The sequence below is a fragment of the Mustela putorius genome, unplaced genomic scaffold (genome assembly GCF_011764305.1).
Source record: "Mustela putorius furo isolate JIRA1106 unplaced genomic scaffold, ASM1176430v1.1 tig00000450_pilon_pilon_pilon, whole genome shotgun sequence".
Lineage (NCBI taxonomy): Eukaryota > Metazoa > Chordata > Mammalia > Carnivora > Mustelidae > Mustela > Mustela putorius.
The window spans coordinates 26,681,295-26,703,262 of NW_025421385.1; the positions used below are offsets into that span (position 1 = coordinate 26,681,295).

The 21,968-nt window shown below is 42.6% G+C and overlaps 1 long non-coding RNA gene across 1 annotated transcript in view; it reads left to right on the forward strand.

Moving 5' to 3' along the window:
- The first annotated feature begins 9,553 nt into the window (after window positions 1–9,553).
- Window positions 9,554–21,968, forward strand: part of LOC106004242 — a 70,680-nt gene continuing 58,265 nt past the window's right edge. Inside the window, exon 1 of the long non-coding RNA XR_001177168.2 lies at window positions 9,554–9,764. This is a non-coding gene — a long non-coding RNA (uncharacterized LOC106004242). The remainder of the gene's footprint in view (window positions 9,765–21,968) is intronic.

Consider the following 21,968-nt stretch of genomic DNA (forward strand, 5'->3'; position numbering starts at 1 on the left):
ATTGAGTGAAATGGAGGGTGAGTCATCCCAGGTGAGCGCTGGATATACAGTTAGTGGAAACAACTTTCCAGATGAATTTAACAATTTCCCCTTAAATGTATTCAGCACTGGTTTAGGGACTGGGTCACAGTCTTTGCCCTCAAAGGAAATAAAATTAGGTTGGGCAGATGGAAGGCATATTTGAAACATTTTGAAACTGTGCAGTATAGCAGATGATTTAAGTGTAAAAACCAGCACAGAAATGCATTAGTGTAGGGGAAGAAGGGTTTAACATAAACCGAATAGCTAAGGAACTTCAAATATTTGGCCTAACTGAATTATTAAATTGCTCTGTAGATTTGGAGACAAATAAATTGATTACCCTGTTGATTGAACAAATGACTGAAAATCAGGTTAAAAATTGTAAACTTTCGGGGCGCCTGGGTGGCTCAGTGGGTTTAATCCTCTGCCTTCGGCCCAGGTCGTGGGATCATGACCTGGGCCGAAGGCAGAGGCTTAAACCCACTGAGCCACCCAGGCGCCCCCAAAATTATAAACTTTCAAGGCTAATGTGTAGCAGTCACAGAGTTCTCAGATTTTTAGAGAATTATTTACTTGCTCAGTTCTAAATTCTGGTCATTCCTTGAGAATGCTGACCTAGTAGTTTTCATAACTTAGAGACTATTGTGTTCATATACCAACAATATTTGAAAATGGCTCTGTATTTTTCACGGAAGAGTGGCAATATCTGATTCTTTTTGAGAGCTTACTGGAGGAGCAGGGAGGAGGCGTGCTTAGCTTAAGGTTGTGTCTGTACAGTATCCTCTTATACAATATTTCTCTTTTCCTAATATCTAGGAATCGAGGGAAAAAAAAGTAAGCTTGATATTTAAATTCCAAAATTCCATATGAGTGGCCTACCTGACATCTTCACTTAGATATTAAAAATCTGAAACCTTAAATATATCCAAAGAGATCTCTTGTTTCTCCACTGTCTCCCTGTCACCCCATCCCAATCTTTCCTATCTCAGCAAATGGCACCACCACCTACTTTATCGTTCTAAGCTGAAGACCAAAAAGTTTTCCTTTTTCTTATTTTCTACATCCTACCCAACACCAAGTCTTGTTGAGTTTACCCATTCCGTATACTTTAGTCAAACTCTAGTGCCCTGTCCAAGTCACCATGATCAGTTCCGTAGACTAGAGTGGCCAACACAAAGGGAGGCAGTAGAGCATTATGGTTAGGAATAGAGGTTCAGAGCTGGATGTCCTGGATTTGAATTCGAGCTTTCCTACTATTATCTGTTGTTAGGAGTTCAGCTGAGCTGGGGAAGTGAGCTGAGGTTCAGATGTTAAGAGTAGCTGATTAATGCAACAAGCCAAAAATGAAAGAGTTAAGCCTTTATGTGCTGGAATGGTTATACGCAAGAGTCTAAAATGAGAAGGCACTGACTCCTCCTGTTACATTTCCGTCATGAAAAAGCATGCTAATCCAGGGTCGGGTGTGTCAACACAGACATGGGAGATGTCTCAACTGCTGTAGGAGCCTCAACCTAAAGGCTCCAGTAACTTTAAGGACTCTGTGGTTGAGGGGAGGGTGAAGGAGGTAGATTAGGAGTGGAAAAGTCAGTGGAACAGTGTTTTCAAAGTGTCTCCCACTGCTTCTTAAAGGGAGGACTCAGCAGAAGCATCTGAAGAAGGTTTATGCCTCCGGCCTCAGATGAAGAGACCCAGAAGTGAAGGCATGACTGGGAAGGGGAATCTGAGTTGTTTACTGCAACTGTCTTCAGAGACTGCAATGCATTGGGCTCTGTGCCAAGTGTAGGTTGAGGGGCAGCAGCCTTTTTCCCAAGAGGCCTGCCAGTAAAATCTTTGTAATTGCTCATAGACACATCTGAAAAATCACACACAGGTTTTTAACCAGGAGCCAGACTCTTCAGTTGTGTGAATTTGGGCAAGTTTCTTAACTGTTCTCTGCTACAGTTTATAAAGGAGATGTAGAATTATGAGAATCACATATTGTAGGTTAGTTTTCTATTGCTGATGTAACAAATTACCACAAATTTAGTAACTTAAAACCACAAACATTTATTATTTTAACAGTTCTTGAGGTCAGAACATTATTGGAATAAGGGCAAAAAATCATATGATTACATCAATAAATGTAGAGATAGGGTCCATTATCAAAGGAACGAGACTGAGACAAAGTGAAAGATTATGCAAAGCCTTATTCTATGCCAAGCATTAGAAGTCCCACTGACCGGCCAGGGCCGCCTCCAAAGAAAGTGACCCCTCCTTGGTCTTACAGGCTAATTTTTACAGGGTACAACCGCAGATTCCTACGTATGTGGCTTTGGCTGATTGGATGTCTTTTGCCTGTCTGGTCTTATTTTAGGTGTGTATTTCAGTAACAGTTACCCCGAACTGATATCAGTAACTGCTGAGGAATTTATTAAACAACAAAATGGCTACCTAGGCAACAAAATGGCTACCTAGGCAATATGGAGTCACTCTGGCTAAGCAGGCCCAGGCAGGCCCTAGGGGTTTAACAGGTTTTAATGTGGAATTGGCCCCAACAGTAGAAATGAGCACTTGATAAAGTTCAAGTTCCCCCCCCCACCTTTGAAGATTTTATGTCTTTAGAGAGAGAGAGAGAGAGTGAGAGCATGTGAGTGGAAGGAGGGGTAGAGGGAGAGGGAGAGAGAGAAACTGGAACAGACTCTATGCTGAGTGTGGAGCCCAATGTGGGGTTCAATCACAGGACCCTAAGATCATGACCCAAACTGAAATCAAGAGATGGACGCCCAATCGACTGAGATATCCAAGCACCACAAAGTTCAACCCCTTTTGACAAACACTGTCAAAATTCAAAATTTAGAAGAATTTACTTGATTTGAGAAAGACATATTGTATACCAAACATTCTACTGCAAATATCATGTTAATGGGGAGACTTTATTCTCATCAAGATCTGTTCTAAGACAGGAATATTCAATATTACTATTAATGTTTGACATAATACTGAAGGTTTAGCTAATGCTATGATGTAAAGAAAAGAATTAAAAGTTATCAGGATGGGAAAGATATAAAATTATTTGTAGCTATGATTGTGGACAAAAGAAATAAGTGTATTGAACAGAGTGACTATTAGGTCTAATAGGAGATAAGAATGATAGTATTTGTCTTTATCAGCAACAATCAGAAAATTTAAGTGGAAATTATACACTACCTACAATAGCCACTAAAACTATAAGGTAAGATATAATCTCTCAAAAATGCAAAAATGCAAAAAATTACAGGTAAAACATTAAGACTGTTTAAAGACTATGACCTGAGGGTGTGGAAAAACTTTTAAGACCCAAACAACTCAACTAAAGAATTGTTTGCTACAAAATTAAGAGGTTTTTTCATTTGGGGGACATCATAGAGAAAAACAGATGAGAGATTGGGAAAAGATATCCATAATGTCTAAGTCCAACAAGAAGTTCACATACAGAATATTCAAACAAATGCTGCTTATCAACAAGAAAAAAAAAAAAAAAAAAAAAAGAAAAAAAGAAACAAAGAGGAAACCCAGTGGGCAAAGGGGCAAAGGATATGGTTAGGCAATTCACAGATGGAGAAGCCCAACTGGCTAACCAGTATATGAACAGATGCAAATCAAAACAGGCAAATTTCAAGTAAAAATTAGTTCCACATCAGAATAGCAAATATTAGAATATACCAGATTTTAGTGACTATGTGAGAAGTCACTAAAGCCTTGGAAATTAAAGTGTTAACTGGTAGGGCCATTCTGGAAAAAATTCTTGAAGAATTTGGTTACACTAAATACGAGTGTGCCTGTGGCCCATTTGTCTTGTGCTTCATATTTCCTAGAAAAATTTCACACTTGTCCATGGGGGACATTATTATTTGCTTATTGTGGCCTTGTTCAGGTTTGACATTCATACTGTTTCCAATTTTTGTTTTAAAACAATACTGTTATGAATAGTCTTGAATGTCTATATGTGTGCCAGAGTTTTTCTGGTAGCATCACTAGATCACAGGGAATGCACATCTCCAAATTTAAGAGATGATCCTACTGGTTTTCCAAAGTGGTGATATCATTTCATATTTTCTTTAGCAGTATATAAGAGATGTGACTGCTCCTAGATTCTTGTCAATGCTTCGGATGTCAGATTTAAAAAATCCTGCCAATACCATCAGTGTGAAATATATCTTAGTGTGATTCTAATTTTCGTTTTCCTTTTCTTCCATTTCTTCATTTTTAATTTTTTTAAAAAAGATTTTATTTATCTATTTGACAGATCACAAGTAGGCAGAGAGGCAGGCAGAGAGAGAGGAGGAAGCAGGCTCCCCGCTGAGCAGAGAGCCCGATGCGGGCCTTAATTCCAGGACCCTGAGATCATGACCTGTGCCGGAGGCAGAGGCTTCAACCCACTGAGCCACCCAGGTGCCCCTTTATTTCTAATTTTCATTTCAATTGCTAAACTAAAAGTTAAGCAGCATTTTTATAATTTATTGGCCATTTGTGCTTGAGTCTTCTATGAAGCACATTGTGGCAAAGAAGATAATTTATACGATATCAATCATTTAAAATTAGTTGAGTCTTAAAACAATGGCCCAGAATGCTTTCAGTTCTTGTAAACTACTGTTTACTGTCTCCACTTTTTGGGTAAAATGTTCCATATATATTCATCAGGTAAAGCTTGTTAACTGTATTGTTCAAATCTTCCATATCCTTACTGATATTTTTCTTCTTGATTTTGTGAACTATCAATCACCAAGTTCTGAGGTATGTTAAAATCCTCAGCTCTACTGCTGTGCTTCTATATTTATTCATAATTCTTTTAAGTTTTGCGTTATATAGTTTCAAGCTATAATGTATAGAGTTCAGTTTGGAATTTTTGTATCTGATGGTGAATTAACCTTTTCTCATTATGTAGTTTGTCTCAATGCCTTTTGTCTTAAAAGTCTATTTTGTCTGATATTAATATAGTAACATCAGCTTTATTTTGGTTATCTGCACTGTGTATGTATTTTTTCATCCTTCTAATTTCAACTAATTGTTAACCTTAAGTCACAGGACTCCTTATAAAGCAACTTATAAGTGGATTTTATTTTTTTTTCCCAATTTAATAATGTTTACTTTTAAGCACATTTATTTGTGCATTTAAATTTACATAATAATTCATATTTTGTACTTATATCCATGTGCTATCCCCTTCAGGATTTCCCAATTTGATTTTTGTAGATGTACATATTTCCATCTCTTGTATATCTTCTATATGCTATGTCTCTGTTCTGCATTATGCAAAATATTCTGATTCATCTTCCAGCTTATTCTTTCTTATGCTGTATCTATTCTTTTGTTTAACCATCTTTTAAATTTGAAGTTAAAATTATTTTTTATTTCTAAAAGTTCTAGGTGGTTCTTTTTCTGTGTCTTCCTTTTCATGTTTTAGTCTTGTGTTCCTTATTTGTATTTAAAATTCTCAGGCAAGTAGCCAAGTAGTTTATTGGGGAAGCGAATGCAGGGAACAGGAGTGTAAGATTAGGGAAAGGGAAACAAGGAGGGAATGCCAATATAGGGGTGTCCTATGGATTGATCTTCACTGTAGGCAACTGGGACTCTGTTCCATCAGGACCTTTTGAAGAGCTGGTATCTCAAAATTGTCCACTAAAAGAGTGAAAGATGAGAGCATTTATCCATTAGCTTTCGTAGTCCCTTGGTCAAAAGTTGCCCCAGGGAGGGCAGTCTTCCATACTTCCAGATGTGCATGCATGTGCCTAGTCGATTTCTGAATAAACTGACATCAGAGAAGCCCAGGGACAGGGAGCAAGAGATAAATGGTACAGCTGAAGCAAAACATACCAGATCACACCTGTCATTTGCTATTGCATAATCGCACTATCTGGTGTCTTCTGGGGTTTAATTCTTAGGATTATAGTTTCCTATGGCCCTATACTCATGGTCCTTCATGTGTTTTGTGAAACTCTGCTCTGAGATTTTACTCTTTGGTAGTTTATCTGTGGGAATTCTTTGGGAATCGACTTGACAGTTCGTTCCTTTTGAGTGGGGCTGCTTTTGATTCTGTCAGGCATCTGAGTGCATTACCAACCCAGTACAATTTTAAACTATATTCTTAACCTGAAGTTTCTTTGGCACCACTCTAGTGGTGTAAATTTGGACTAGAAACCCAAATAAAGGTCTGTTTGTGGTTATGAATTCTTAGGAGAGATTTTTTTCTCCTCTACTAGCATCTAGGGATTGGGAAGTTTTTTTTTCTCTCTTCTCTTCTCTCTTCCTTCTCTTCCTTCCTTCCTTCCTTCCTTCCTTCCTTCCTTCCTTCCTTCCTTCCACCTTCCCTCCCTAGATTTTATTTATTTGAGAGAGAAAGAGAGAGATTGAGGATGAGCAGGGGTTGGGGGGTATGGACAGAGCAGACTCCCTGCTGAGTGGGGAGCCAGACTTGAGGCTCGATCCAAGAACACAAAGATCATGATCTGAGCCAAAGGCAGACACTTAACAGACTGAGCCATCCAGGTGCCCCAAGAAATTAGTTTTTCTTATTATCTCTAATGTAGGAAGTAGAACTGTCATTGAAGTCTCCTATTAGACTCCCTGCCTCAGTCAGGCCACTTGTGTCTCCATGCCCCGAGACCCTATGAGAAATCAAAGATCAAGGTCTACAGGATTACTGAATATTATCAGAGTGAAAACTGGGTCCACATTTTCATGGGACTTTAGGCACCTAAGTATTCCTCACTTTCTTGCCAGCTTATTAGCATGTTTTAAAAATATTTTCCCTTTAATATTATGCATCGATTTTGGGTGTTTTCAAATGGAAGGGTCAGACTCTTGAGGGTGAAATACTGCCTGGGATGGAAATATGCATTATTGTCCTTAGGTCAGGAAAGTAAGTGAAATTTCTCATAACTCACGAAGTCTTTTCAAATTTATCATGACGACCACACAATAATTAGAGCACAAGTTGGAGAATCTGTTTCCCTAAGTTACTACCTGTGTGGTCACAGATAAGTCAATCAACCTCCTACTGACTCAATTTTTCATCAGAGTAACCGTACCTACTCCACAGGGTTCTGATGAGGATTTCAAAATTAATACACAGCACTTACAATAATGGAAAATAGTAAGTACTCAATATACATTAGCAATTATATTACTACTATTATTCTTACTATTCTTACTATTACTATTTATTATTCTTCCAAGCTTATCTCCTAGCCAATCTCTTCTTTCATTGCCCTCTGATTTGAGTGTGTGCCATTACTTTTCTTAAAATTCTCTTCCAACTCTAAGAGGAGGTCATTCTCAAAAAACACCTGTGCCATCACTGAGGGAGAATTTTCAGCACAGCCCTCCAAGAGATGCGGCTCACTATTGCCACCTCCCCCATCTATTCTGTTTCCTTATTTTAAGTCTGGTAGGGTTCTCTGTGGGGAGCAGAGGGAACCTGACAGACTGCCCTATTTGGGAACAAGACTCTCAACAATGCTATCCTGTCTTATCCCACCTATCCTAGTAATCCTAACACTAGAACAAAAGCTCTAAAGACAAGATTTACAGTTTCAGGAAGACCTCAAAACATCAAGCTATCAGATTCAGGTTTGAGTCTCAGTTCTGTGACTTACTAATGATATAAATGATGTTACCATCTCTATTGACCTCTCAAATATTGTTGCAATATTTAAACAAGAAAAAGTACTTAAAAATCTTGGTAACAGGAAAGCCCTAAATTGGTAGGAGCATTTTTAAGAGGTTAGGAACCCTTGTTTAAAAGATAGGAAGTGATTTTTTAAAAATCACAACAACAAATCTTTATTTCCAGCTAGAGAAATTAAGCATACTGTTGATAAATGCTTGTGAACATTATGCAACATGAAGTCTAGGGGTGTAACATCATCATTAAACATGAACTGAGGGGCACCTGCGTAGCTCAGTCAGTTAAATGTCTGCCTTTGGCTCAGGTCATGGTCCGAGGGTCCTGGGATCGAGCCCCACGTGGGGCTCCCTGCTTAGGCAATAGCCTGCTTCTCCCTCTCCCGCTCCCTCTGCTTGTGTTCTTTTACTCTCTCTAAAATAAATAAATAAAATCTTTTAAAAAAAGGAAACATGAACCGACATCACCACACACATTACTCCTCCCTGGACTAAATGCAGTGATCATTAACTTATGCACAGAGGCTAGAGTTTGTGTGTCAACATAGAGTTCAGCTGTATGTACTAATTCCTCTAAGTACTTGTGACATTATGTCAAGAGTTCAGCAGCTGAGCTTCACATAGGGCAGTGTGATTCATCGGGATTATTAGGCTTCTCCTGGAATAACTTCCCTGAGTTGATTGCCTTTGACAGATCAGTTTGCTTAGATTAAAAAGCAATTGCTGCTGTCTGGTCGGATTTAAACACTTTGGCTAGAAGAAGCTGAACTCTAACTCTGTCCAGTCTGTGGAAACACCTTGATGTGAAAAATACACTGAATATAGCGATACAAAGAAAAAAACCGAGTTGGCAATACCCTGGGGTACAGTGTTGTGATCATGTGAAGGAGCATACATGCCAAACAAAAGTGACCACAGGTATATGGGAGGGAGGGAAGAGTATCTTGCTTTCAACAGCAACTATATCTGTACCCAAAATACTGCTAAGCCAGTAACAATATTTGAGATACCACTCTGTTCCACATTCATTCAACGTTCACTACTAACAGACTTGGGGTAAAATGGATCCATCTTCTGGGCTGAACAATGGAAAGTATCTGGGGATATAGACATCTCTCCCTCCCCACTTTCTGAATGGATTTAGTAATTTAATAGAAGAAACAATAGTATCAATAGTACTAAATTAGCTGTATGCTAAAGTTTAAACTATCTTTAAAAAAAAAATGAACGAAATATCTGATTTAAGTGAAATTTAAGGTTAATGCCTGACATTGCTTTCCCAGACCGCATGAGTTGTAGATAAAATGGTGGCTGAGATGACATTAAGCTGATTACTGCCCCACCCCACCCTGCCCCCCCATCTCTTGTGGACCAGCAAACAGAGTACTGAAACTAGTGTCAGAGGAAAGTCTCATCTACACCATTCTTTTCATCACAGCTTCCTTTGGTGTTTGGGCTTCTTGATATCTTGAGGAGGATGGAGGCTGACTGGGATGTTTTTAAAACGGAAGAGATGAGAACCCTGGCTCGATGGCTTTTCTCTTCTTAGGAATTTAAGTCCCCTGAGAATATAATCCTCACATGGCCCCGGGCTAGAGAAAACATCGGTTATACAGAGTTTTAATTTTAGTGAGTTTGTAGTGAATTTTTTTTTATCAACAAAGAACACCATGGCCATGTCATCTATTAGTATATTTGTAGAGTTGTGCAACCATCATGATGATCTAAGTTTAGACAATTTCTTATCACCCAAAAGAAACCCAGGAGTCCATTAGCAGTCTGTGAAGCAGAACACTGTGTACCAGTAATCAGTGCCATGGCAGGGCTCCAACAACATGGAGGAGAGGAAAAATCATCACTGGTGCCAGCCACCCAGCAGAGAGTCCAAACACTTGTGTCCACTGTATCTTGGTATCAGAGTCACCAAGGAAAACACAACATAACCAAGCACTGGATAGAATAATGCTTTTTACCCACAGAGAAGAGTCTGCTTAGAACTTCCAGAGGGACCTAGCCAAATGCAGCACCATGGAGTACACCATGGACCGGTTCCGGACTGTGCAATGACAGCTGGCCAGCTTGCTGGAGGGTATGTCAGACAGGTCAGTAATCATCCCCAATCTCCTCCCCAAGAATATTTCTGTACCCAACAGGTCTGAAGCCAACCCTGTGAAGCAGCTGTAGGCCTAAGAGGAGGCTGGCTACCACGATATGTACATCTAGCTTTGGAGGGAGTGTGTAGGTTCAGGGGTTGCTGGCTTCCTTGAGTAGTGGGTCATTGAGCTGCAAGCCCAGCTGCCATCTGCTGTGGATATACACTTAGGGCTGGGGACAGACAGAAGCAGCCCTGCGGGTGGAACCCTGCTGTCCTCACTGTCTCCTGGGGTAACTTCACCTCTTCCCTCTCACCAAGCAGCTGCCTCCCCGTGCTCCTGCAGGACCTCTGGGTTTTGGGCCCTCCCAAAGAGGGCCATGGGCTTCACCAGGTCAAACTGAAATAGCCGTCAGTCTTCTTCAGGCCCAGGATGCATGAAGAGAAGTCGGGCTTGTTCTCATAATGCTGCATCACTGAGGGACTGTTTCAGGGAAGTCAAACTGGAACAGGTACTTGTGTGACACTATGAGGACAATGGCCTTCATCCAGAAGCACCTTCTGGATGGACAGCATGGCCCATGGCATGGCAGGCATGGCCCATAGGATGGGCAGCACCACGAGGTGGTGACCACGTGGTCAGGGACGGCGAGGGCGTAGCAGGGTAGTTCCGAGTGGGGCAGCTGCACACTGGTACCCAGCCTGCAGCAGCCACAGGGCCCGGCCCTGCCGCTTTGGCCACCTCCAGCTTTAGGAAGCACAGGGGCTTGGTGAAGAGCAGCTCACTAGCCATGCGCGACCGAATACGCGTATTGACTGGAAGCTACCACAACTGCACAGGGAAGCCCTGGGCTCGGCAGGCACGTCGTCCTCGCTGCTGCTCTGGGGGTTGTGGCCGTTGCTGAGGGCGCTGCTTGTGCTGTTGGTTGTAGGCTCGGCGGCTTCCCTGAGGACCTGCTTGGCTCAGGGCGGGCCTGCGAGCGGCCCTGCAGCATGGCCTGGACTGCGCTCTCCTACAGCTGGCCCAGTACGCGCCAGTGACTGTCCTCCGAAGGAGCTCGGGGCCCCAGGGGGTGGGGAACGTGGCACCCGCGGCCCAGCACGTGGCTCGCTGCGCTCCTGCAGGCGTGTGTCAGCCCTTTCCGCCAGCGCAGAGCCCCTCCCCCACAGGAGCCTCGGGATCCGCGCTCGCTGCGTCACGTGGCTGCGTGGCTGCGTCACGTGGCCGCGTCACACGCCTTCCGCGGGCTCCGCTTCCGGACGCAGGCTGTCCTTGTGGGCAGCTGCTCTGCCGGCTCCTGCCACCGCCGCCTCAGCACTGCCAGGACTCTGGTCACCTATCCTATCCCTGCTCTGCCATCTGGAAGGCGTTCTGTGCTCACTGCCTGGGCTCTTTGGGCCAGGCCGCCTTCTTCTCCCCGTCGGACTCGAACAGTGGTCCCAGGCGGGAGTGAATGGCTGTGACGTGGTCTAGTCACAGCCAGCACCACTGTCACTGCAGCAGGGAGAAGCCCTCTGGTTTCTTGGGGGGGCCACTGCCCGTCGGGTCCTGCTTGTGCCTCTCAGGCTTGGCACAGCTGCGCCGGGGATTTCTCTGCTTTGTGGTGCAGGTCGATGCTTTTGAGGTCAGCAGCTTTGAAGAGGGCAAAACTCCTGGAGGCCTGCAGGGTGGTGGGCAGCAGGAAGATCTGGAGCTCGGCCTTGATGTGCAGGGAGTGGTGGCTGAGGAAGATGCAGTGCTGCAGCAGCGGGAACAGGGAGCAGAGACTGTCAGGCAGGATCTGGCCTCCTCCACCTGCAGCAGGCAGTCCTGGCATCTCCCTGGGGTTATGGTCACCCCTGATGCAGCACATGAGGCTGAGTAAAGGTTGGATGGCCCAGCTGAAGTTGCCCTGCATTTGCTCCACATACACACAGGACAGGAACAAGAGGATGTCCTTGGAGATGACCGTGAGCTTGCCGAGAATGAGGCAGCCCCTTGGCAGGAGGCAGGCTCATGTGTTCGTCTGCAGCTTGGTGCTGAAGAGCAGCAGGTAGAAGTGGGTCAGTGGGTAGCCCAGCTTGAAGATGCTGATGTGGGGAGCTGTCTTGACTAACACCAACCAGGAGAGGAAGCAAAAGGTGGCCATCTCCAGCATGCTAAGGTAGGACCCACAGGGGATAAAGTTGGGCATGGCATGGGGCTCCCCCTGACAGGTTCCAGGTGGTCAGTATTGATGCCAGCTGCTCCTTGTTGTACTTGGAAGAGAACACCTACCACAACAGAGCAACAGGAGGAAATCACTTATGAGGTTGGTAGAGTTGGAGGCCCTGAATAACTTGGGTTGGTACAGCCACTTAAGTGTGGAATTCACAAAGATGGTCTTGCTTCAGTGACACAGGTAGTTTATGCACAGGAATGCCAAGGTGTATCCGGTATTGGGAAAACAGTAAGAGTATCAGGAAGAGGTGGTAGTTGGGCCGGCCGGAGGCCAGCAATAGCCCAGAGTGCTGGTGGGTGAGGATAATCACTGCAGCATGACCATGAAGTTCCTGCACAGCCCAAACATGTTCATGGCCACCAGGAAGATCTCCAGTCCAAGTCTGTAGAAGAATTTGAAGTGGGAGTAGTCCCTGTTTCAGCCACTAGAGAGTATTGTCCCTTATAGACAGCTTGGGCAGCTGGTGGGGCCAGCAGGTACTATGGGTGTTGATGTTCCTGGCATTGGTACATGGTGGCCTCAAATGCCTATAGGTGGCATATGGGGGGCAGCAGCAGGGCCTGTAGGTGGTTCTGGATATAGCCCAGGTTCAGGAAGACCTTCCACACCCCCAAACCAGTTAGTAAGACTCGTGGGCCACCGGTACAGCAAGAATTGATTGGTCTCTGTCTTCTGTAAGTTGGTGCTATTGAGGAAGGGCTCAGTAATTTTTGGAATACTCAAGGGGGCTGATGATCTTGATAGACCATCTTGCACATAATGATAATACATATCCAGAAGGTGGACTGGCCTGAGGCCAGAAGTGGAAGTAGGGCAGGGTGAAGCCCCACAGCACAACCAGCAGGAGGTTCATCACTAACTCCTCCATGAGGGTCATGCAGACAGTGTGCAGGACCGCCTGCTTGAAGACAGGCAGTTCCAGCAGACATCAGAAGAACACCACACAAGCCAGAAGCCAGTGACCAAGTCCAGTGGCTGCATGGTCACCAGGACCCACCTGTTGGCTGTGGCTTCTGGGACTTACATGGCTTGATGGGAGCCAGCTGCGCTCAACCCCTTGTCCCTGGAAACCTACTCTTCCTCTTCCTGCTACTCCAGCAGTGGGGTCCCACACACCACAAATTTCCTGTGAACCCGACATGGGAGGTGGTGCCAGGTCAGAGGACCTGCTTGATGAACTGCATAAAGTGCTGGGTGCAGGGCAGGCAGGGTGCAGGGAAGCAGGAGAGGCCAGGGATGAGGATGCGAGAGAAGAACTTGGGCATGTGGAACCGCTCCAGGCTCGTGTCCTCCAGCTGCTCATTGGTGAAGCCCATCAGGTCGTTCCAGTGTATGGCAAGACTGTGCAACTGGAAATTATAGGCAGCAATGAGCCCCAATACAGTGTAAACCATGGCCAGCCACCAGAACATTTCAAACAGCTTCTGCCAAAGGCTGTTAAGATGTGGAAGAGGGTGAGGCAGAGCAAGAAGAGGAACATATAGATGATCTTGTAGATGGTGAGGCAGCTGGCAAAGCTGACCACGATGTATGTTTCAGCAGACGTATACATCCAGTAGTCTGGCTCCCCCGGACTCCGAAGAAGCATCGCGTGCACTCCGTGTCTGCCGTGGTGACCTCTGTTCGTGCAGGGGGGCCTTCACCTTCAGCAGCTTCTCCTTGACACACTGGTGTAGCAGCAGCTAGAAGGTCGAAGTGTTCAGCACCATGTCACTGAGGTTCAGGCAGAGGTAGTGGATGTTCTGTAGTCCCATATGGCCAGGCTGATAGAGCCCAGGGTGATGGGGAGCTCAGGACATGTGTGTCATGCTCTGTGGCCCGCATGTGGTGCAGGCTGCACAGTGCCAGCCTATAGAGCAGGAGGATGGAGGGTCCTCCACGCGTGGTCAGCTGGTGGCAGCTGCACATGGTCCAGCTGGGGCAAGCCCAGAGAAGCAGCATGAAGACATGAAAGTCAGCCAGCTGTAGTAGGGGATGTGCCGTATAATCCTGGTGATAGGGGCACAGCTGTACTGAGTGCTGGTCCATGATGAGGTGAGCCCACATCTCTCTAGGCTCAGCCAGCCTGGGGCTCAAATGGATGCTGCTGGGTGGGGCTGTGGCCAGTCAGGTTGTGCCTGATGTAGATGTCCACGTCTGTGTCAGGGCCTGTGAGCATTATGTGATGGGCAGCCTCCTCTTTCATGGCAGCAACAGCCCTGGCCTGCCCTGGGCCATAGCCCACCTTGGTCACCTCCACCTCTTGCTCTTCCTTGCCCCTCATGCTTCCTTGGACCCTTGGTCCAACTGGGTGGTATGTGCAGAGCTTCAAGAGTGACATTCAGAAGCTTGACTGTAAGTCCTCTGAGGCCCTAAAAGAGGTCTTTACGAGGCCGCAGTTTAAGGTTGGGGGTCTGGAGAGATGAACTGGGACAAAGATGGCCTTCTTCGCCTTCTTCACCATGGCTGAATACTCGGAGTGGGCCTCCCTTCTCAAATCTTTAACAAGCACATTGGCAGTGGGGGCTGGCAGGCTGCCACAAAGGCCTGGGGTGGTACATCTGTCGAACAGCAGTGCAGGTGTCCCAACATGAGCTCAGGAAGGTGAGTTCCCATGGAGCAGAAGGACAAACACTCACTCGGTCTTGATTTCAGCATGAATGCACATTATGAAAGCAGGCCCTCATCATCCTTCTGATCTTTTGGGTTTTAAGCAGGAGGTATCAGAAAAGTTACCACAAGGATAGCTGGCTTGTGGTGGCCAAGCGTTCATAACAATGTTGCTCTATGGTCCTTTGATGTTGTCTCTTCCTATCATGGTGAAGCGGAATTCACCAGGCATTGGATTGTTCGTTCACTAATAGAGAAGGTGAGCTGGGATTAGACGATCATAGGGTGGGTTAGTTTTACCTTACTGATAATGTGTTGTCGCCATGGTAATCCTGTTTAGTTCAAGAGGAACCTCCCTGTCATTTTTAATAATCATAATTCTGAAATTCACTTTTACTTCAAAAAGTGTTCCGAGCTTCACAGCTATGAATTCTTTTTTGTTAATGTATTTTTAAAAAATTTTATTTATTTATTTGACAGAGATCACAAGTAGGCAAAGAGGCAGGCAGAGAGGGAGGAAGCAGGCTCCCTGCTGAGCAGAGACCACCCCCCCCCGCCCCCAATGCGGGGCTTGATCCCAGGACCCTGAGATCATGACCTGAGCCGAATGCAGAGGCTTTAACCCACTGAGCCACCCAGGTGCCTATTAATGCTATTTGAATGAAAAATTTAACAACAAACTAAGTACAGTCTTATTTAGACACTCAGAATTTTGTTCCCAGAAGGATTTTGGAGATTATCTTGTTCATGGATTAAGCAGTAGCTACTCATTGCCAATCAGTTATTGCCAGACTGACATGAGGGCCCAGTGATGCTGGATCCTACAATTAAAAGGAAAAAAACCCCCACAAATTTGGATATTTATGGGAAATATCCAAATTTTAAAATGGCACAATGAATTTAAAATTCTGTTAAGGTGAGAGGCTCTGGTATTTTAGTTTCTTTGTATCCTGCTTTGCCCCGCCTTGTACTGTGGATTGGTGGCAGATATTGCTGAAGAATTTGGTTGAAGGAATTCTGGGATCTTGCTAGATCTCAGGACTAATACAGACAGAAAAAAGTTATTAGCTTAGCCTTTTAATATAGATGTTGGCTGTTTGGAACCAGATAGGTATTAAGAAGCCATGTCAATGAGCTTTCTTCCCTTCTTAAGCTTTCACTTTTGATTAACCAGTTGGTTATAAGGTTGGATCTCCAAAGATAACCCTAGGGAGGTGCCCCTTCTGTTCAGCTAGAATTTGACAAAATGCTTTACAATCAAGCATCTATTCTGTTCAGCTCAAGGTTTAAGGATTGTTTTTTCTGGAAGTAAGGCTTTCCTAAGGAAGATTCCTGGGCATTTTGACATTTGAGGAGAATGGCCTGGGAAACACACCATGGAGAATCCAGCACAATTATTCAAAGCCGAGCCCTTAATATATTTAAAACTATACTTGGGAGGGTTGCCTGGGTGACTCAGTGGGTTAAGCCTCTGCCTTCAGCTCAGGTCATGATCTCAGGGTCCTGGGATTGAGCCCCATGTCGTCGAGCTCTCTGCTCAGCAGGGAGCCTGCTTCCCCCCACTCTCTGTCTTTATCTCTGCCTACTTGTGATCTCTCTCTCTCTGTCAAATAAATAAATAAAAATCTTAAAAAAAACTATACTTGGGAAAATAAATAAAGCTATACTTGGAACCAACTAAAGATACGTTTAAAAAATTTAGAGTGGGGGGCACCTGGGTGGCTCAGTGGGTTAGGCCTCTGCCTTCGGCTCAGGTCATGATCTCAGGGTCCTGGGATCAAGCCCTGCATCAGGATCTCTGCTCAGCAGGGAGCCTGCTTTCCCCTCTCTCTCTTTCTGCCTGCCTCTCTGTCTGCTTGTGATCTCTGTCTCTCAAATAAATAAAAATCTTTAAAAAAAAAAATTGAGAGTGAGTACCATTTTTTTTTTTTTTTTGAGACGATAGAATATCTCTTGTGATGTTTTTCTCTTTGGCTGAATTTGGGATTTGATTTCTTTGTTTAAAAAAAGAACTTGGGGTGCCTTGGTGGCTCAGTGAGTTAAGCCTCTGCCTTTGGCTCAGGTTATGCTCTCGGGGTCCTGGGATCAAGCCCTGCATTGGGCTCTCTGCTCAGTGGGGAGCCTGCTTACCCCTCTAGCTCTGTCTGCCCCTCTGCCTACTTGTGATCTCTCTCTGTCAAATAAATAAAATCTTAAAAACATTTTAAAATAGGATAGAAAAAGAATTTTTGGGGCACCTGGGTGGCTCAGTTGTTTAAGTGACTGCCTTTGGCTCAGGTCATGATCCTGGAGTCTCAGGATTGAGTCCCGGATCTGGCTCCCAGCTCCACAGAGAGTCTGCTTCTCTCTCTGACCTTCTCCCCTCTCATGCTCTCTTGCTCTCTCTCTCTCTCTCAAATAAATAAATAAAATATTAAAAAAAAAAAAAGACCTTGGGGCGCCTGGGTGGCACAGTTAAGTGTCCAACTCAGTTTCAGCTCACTCAGGTTGTGAACTCAGGGTCATGAGATTGAGCCCCAAGTTGAGGTCTAAGCTTGTGTGGGGTCTGCTTAAGACTCTGTCTCCCTTAACCTCTGCCCCTCCCCCTGCTCTGTCTCTAAAATAAAAAATAAAATAGTAAAAGAACTTGGTTGAACATTTTGCTCTCGGAAGTATTTTTTTTTTTTTTAATTTATTTGACAGACAAAGATCACAAGTAGGCAGAGAGGCAGGCAGAGAGAGAGGAAGGAAAGCAGGCTCCTCTGTGGAGCAGGGAGCCCGATGTGGGGCTCGATCCCAGGACTCTGGGATCATGACCTGAGCCGAAAGCAAGGCTTTAACCCACTGAGCCACCCAGGCGCCCCATCTTGGAAGTATTTTGAGCTCTCTATAGATGACTGGCATAGTCCTTAGTTTCCTGATGACTTTCTTAAAATTTCCTTCCTGAGGAAACTTTGTTTCACAGCTGAAGAACAAAGCCTCTGGCCACATCCTGATGTTCTGGTGTGTGGTTGATCAGTCTTTTTCAAATCTTAGGAAAAGCCAAGGTGATCCTAAAACTTCTCTCTTCTATCTATAAGTATTTAGACTAGAAGCCTTTGAACCAGTACAACTGGGTATCTAAATATGTTTTGTCAAGTAAAGTGATCCTTTTAAAATGGGACCATTTAATGGCGAAAATGAAAATCGTGAACATTCAGCATGGGAGAATGTGTGTTGCTGGAAAACTCCAAGAAATGCAGTACAAGAATTTCTCTACTGCAAAATTGAAGTGCTTTTACACCCTTGTTTGTGGTTTCTGTTTTGCACTTTGTTTAAGCAATATAGATTATTTTCCTCTTTAATGAGTCACGATTGAACTATATATTTTATGTATCAGTAGGTGACTTAGGGACACTTCTGAAAATTAGTGACTAGCAAGTGCGTTTCATGTGTCAAGCAACATTTTGGCAGATGGATTTAGCCTGAAATTGAGACTGCCTGAATTGGCTTTCAGGACCACAAATTAATTCCATGTGGAACCCCACCAAACCTTTTGGCATTAAACAGAGCATGGTAGAAATACTTAAATTGTACATCACACTTGATGAGATGCGCTTTCTGATAAAGGGAGTCCAGAGGCTAGACATCTGGTGGTGTGGTTTATACAAAATACATTGTCGAATTGCAGCATATAGAAAAACAATGATTGTCATGCTCTTTTGCTGCCATTCTTCCCAGGAGCATATTATAATCTGCACTCTGGTCAAAATTATATTATTATTATTAGTAGTAGTAATAATAATAAATAAGCTTCAGAGTTTTTCAAACTTACCATTGCTACTGGTAATTCTTAAGGAATGTGACTTATGCACTCTTGTTTTTTCTTTCTCAGAGATGTAGGTAAGATCTGCTCTGACGGTAAATGAGGAGGATTTATGTTTTTCAAATGCTGACTTTTCTTTTTACTACCTGCTTTTATTTATGAAAAGAACATGTTGTATTTCTTCTTCTGAAAGTAATTTATTCTTATAGTTTGCTGTCTAGTTCTGGTTAATACTTATTTATTATTTTGAAGGTATTCTTTATAATTTTCATCAGATTCTTAGTTTTACTTTCATAAACTGTAAGTTCTATGTTACATTGTTATTCCTTTATGAATAACATTTACATGTCTAATGGAACTTCAAAAGTTGATGAAGATAGTATGTGTAACAGTGGTTTAAGCCACCATGGTAATTCTGCTTGAAGTATTCTAAATGTGAAGTTAGAGAAGTTATAGTGATTTGATCCATGTATCTTATCTCTTCAGGTTAAGATCTGTAGGTGATGGTGGGAAAGAAGTGCTAGTATCCATTCATCTCTCTTCTGTCTAGAAAAGTGCCCCCCCATTCCTTTTTACATTTGTCAGATTCTATTTACTTTTCAAGCATCTTGGTATAGGTAGCATTAATTACCACTTACAAGGATACACAATGAAAAGCTTCTTTCATGGAGTGTTTCTTTAAACATGGGAAGTTTTAATGGACCACCTTGGGGCCATGTTTTCAATAACAAGTTGAAGAGATTTTTCCCAAATTGTTACTGTCAAAGAGAATCTAGACCTGTATTAAGTGAGGCGGTACACGACAATTTATATCAATGGAAAAAACGAAACCTTATTGAAATCACTATTGTTCAACGACAAAAAGAGAGACTATAATTTTGAAATCCTTTTCCAGTGACTGAACTGCCATTTGGCTGAATTGTCCTGGCCTCCTATGAGTAGATTTCTAACCATAAAATGAAATATCTTTGTTACTTGTGGTTATAAGCTTTTGTTCTTTAATAATAAATCTAGCTCAGAGACATTTCTTTACTGTAAATTTGTCGCCACTGAAGTGCTCATAAACAGTATCTGCTTCCATTACCAGTGGTAGAACCAGGTTTGAGCATCTTGTAGAGTAAGCATATGCACTAAGAATCAATATGTGTTTTATTAGCACCAGGAGACTCATTGAATTGATTTTTTTTCTTTTTACCTTTATGGTCAATTGCTATAAAAAGGTAAATTAAAAAGTTAACCATCTGCTACCTCACTTTTCATTTAAAATCTTTTATTTGATTACTCTTTCCAGATAATCAATGCTTTCTATTTTGCTATTATGCTTGCTGGTGAATGAAGGTGGGTTTAATTTATAGTTTTTATTTATCTAACAGTATTGTCAGAGTCACAATCTTTATGCATCCTATTAGTAGTCTGGAAAATATTTCTTACTACATCGAAACAGAACAAAATTCAATTTAGAAATATAATTTCCTGCCATGGAGACACTTGATAACAGGGGGGAGATTAATGGAGCCCAGTGACAGAAACTTGATTTAAAGCAGGAGATTAATACTGCTTTATCAGCCTACACGGCAAGTGAATTGGCTCTGAAAGAAAAAAAAAATCTGTTTGAAGTTGCTGAGTTGTCGGCTTGTTGGTTGGAAAAAGGTCTCTGGACATTTATTTTGTTATTGCTGAGTATTTGCTGCGTGCTTGTCTATTTGACAACATAGGAACAAACCTGCGGCACAACACCAGACTTGCTTATTTTACAGTAGTAACATGTTTCTTATTATTCCTTTTGATCCCACAGGAAGCTTGAATGCTGTGGAGGTCAGCTTCTGACTTAAGGGGATTATACTCAATAAATCATGTCAAAATTAACGAATAGAATTGCGCTGACACTCCAGTTTGGTTGGATTTAAGTAAAATGTTTAAATGGTATTTTTAATTGCAAAACTCCTGCCCCTTAAATCCCATTATAAATACTTTTTCCTATCCTTTACAGAAGTCATTAATTTTTTCCCCCAACTATAAAAGTATGAATCTTCCAGAAGAATTTAAAGCAAATCTGAAGACTACCTCAAAGGGTTGAAATGCCACTAGAGCTGTTCTGAAACAAAATATGGAGCTGGGTAAACTGTTAGAATGCATGCTAAAGGGAGTAGATCTAGATTTTGATTTTTAAAAATTTTATTCCCAGGAAATTAAGGTATTCATAGTGCTGGAATTAAAGTTTTTGAACTTGTACTTGAGATATATGAATTTTTAAACTTGGCATTTGTTTAATAAATCCCTTCAGGGAAATAAAAAAGAAATAGAATGAATTCCTTACCCAGCCGCATCACAAAAAGGCTCTTTTTAAAAGCTTGAATTTTTGCATAATAAGTTACAAATTACTTAGTTATCTTATTTCTGAAGGAAAGGTACTTAACTTCCATTTGTTTTTATTAACTTTGAAATTTTGTAAAAGTGAAGTAAAAAATTCCTTGCATTTATTTTTATTAAGTTATGTAGTAGAAAAAGGATTTTGCTGGACATCATACTAGCTGGATTGTAGTTTAAGGTCATTTAACAACTTTCTGTTTTCTTATGGACATTATAAAATCACCATCTGTTTCTAAGACAGCTGAATAGTATAATAACCCTGTGTGTTACGACATCACAGGGTTATTGAGAATATTGAATGGGACAAGTTTTGCAAATGTTTAAATATGTAAAGGGCTATAGGAACATGTGCAGTTTTACTTAATATTAGTATGCATAGACAATGCATAGACAACCTTAAACATATTACGTGTAGAACTTTATTGGAGGGAGATTTATCGTTTCAAAGACATACACATTAATTTTATGTTGCTATAACTAAAACTGTCAATATTTCTTGGAATTGATCCACTGTAGGTTGTTTAGATGTTTTTGAATATATGGAGAGTAATGACCTGTAGCACACTTTTCTTTGGAACCAGTTGCATGGGATAAATTAAGTAAAAAAAGTTTAGGGTCAATTTGATTTGCTCAGCGTGGGCTCTAAGTGCATTGAAAAAAAATGAAAGATAACGGATCAAGGATAGTAAAGACGGCCATGAGTTCTAAGTGCCTTGAACCAGGTCTTTGGGGTGGTGCTCTGTCCGATATGACTTACATGGCCTCTTTAGGCTTCATTAGCATGTGGACTCTGGTGCTTGAAAAAATACGTATGCCTGAAGGGAGTATTAGACCCTCTTAAAACTCTTTTCCTGGCTTGAAGGCACGGACCAAACTCCCAGGTAAAGCACATTAAAGTAGCTAAACATTGATTTAGAGGGAAAGGAGTTGCTTTCAGGAATTTAAAATCATTTCAGGTCATAAGAATTTAGCAGAGAAGACAACCTAAAAGGGTTTTTAATTTCAGTAAGCATGCATATGCTTTTATTCCCTCTTGTTTCACAGATCCAGAGGGACCTTCTTGAATATGCCTCTTTGACCTTTGCCTAGTCATCAAATTACCCTTATTCTGCTTTTTCTCTTCTGCACTTCCTTTCCCAAATGGCCTTTCCTTGGTGATGGAGTTTAAATTGTGCAGTGCCTACTCCAGACATTGGCACTGGATTAATTTTAATCCTCTGCATTCTTATTTTGCTGGGATGTGACCATCAAGTGTGCTGACCTTTTGGGA